At 31.3% G+C, this 310-nt stretch overlaps 1 protein-coding gene across 2 annotated transcripts in view; it reads right to left on the bottom strand.

Annotated features, from left to right (window-relative positions):
• The window catches only part of CCDC42 (coiled-coil domain containing 42), a 13,592-nt gene that overhangs the window by 4,041 nt on the left and 9,241 nt on the right, over positions 1-310 (bottom strand). The window lies entirely within an intron of this gene.

Genomic DNA, 310 nt, shown 5'->3' with positions numbered 1-310 from the left:
AAAAAAAAAAAAGAAATTTTCTGTTTCAATTTCTAACGTGGTAAATATCAGTGCATATAAACCCATATTAAGAAAAGCTCTCCAAGAATCCTCAATAAACTTTAAGAGTGGGAAGGTATCTACCAAAATGTTGAGAATTGCTGCTTCCAGAACAAACTTTCTTACAAATCCCCTTCTTTAGACTGTAAAGTAATTTTGCTCTAACATGCCTTCCCATGCAGGTTGATTATTTGTTTTAGGGAAATTCTTCTTCCTAGCTGGTTAGTCAATAAAATCCTTTACATTTCATGATTTTCACCTTTTTTTTTTT

Source organism: Otolemur garnettii, unplaced genomic scaffold (genome assembly GCF_000181295.1).
Source record: "Otolemur garnettii isolate 467f Iridium unplaced genomic scaffold, OtoGar3 scaffold00046, whole genome shotgun sequence".
NCBI lineage: Eukaryota > Metazoa > Chordata > Mammalia > Primates > Galagidae > Otolemur > Otolemur garnettii.
Note: the sequence above shows the minus strand (reverse complement) of the source record. Positions and strands in the feature narration are given on the sequence as shown.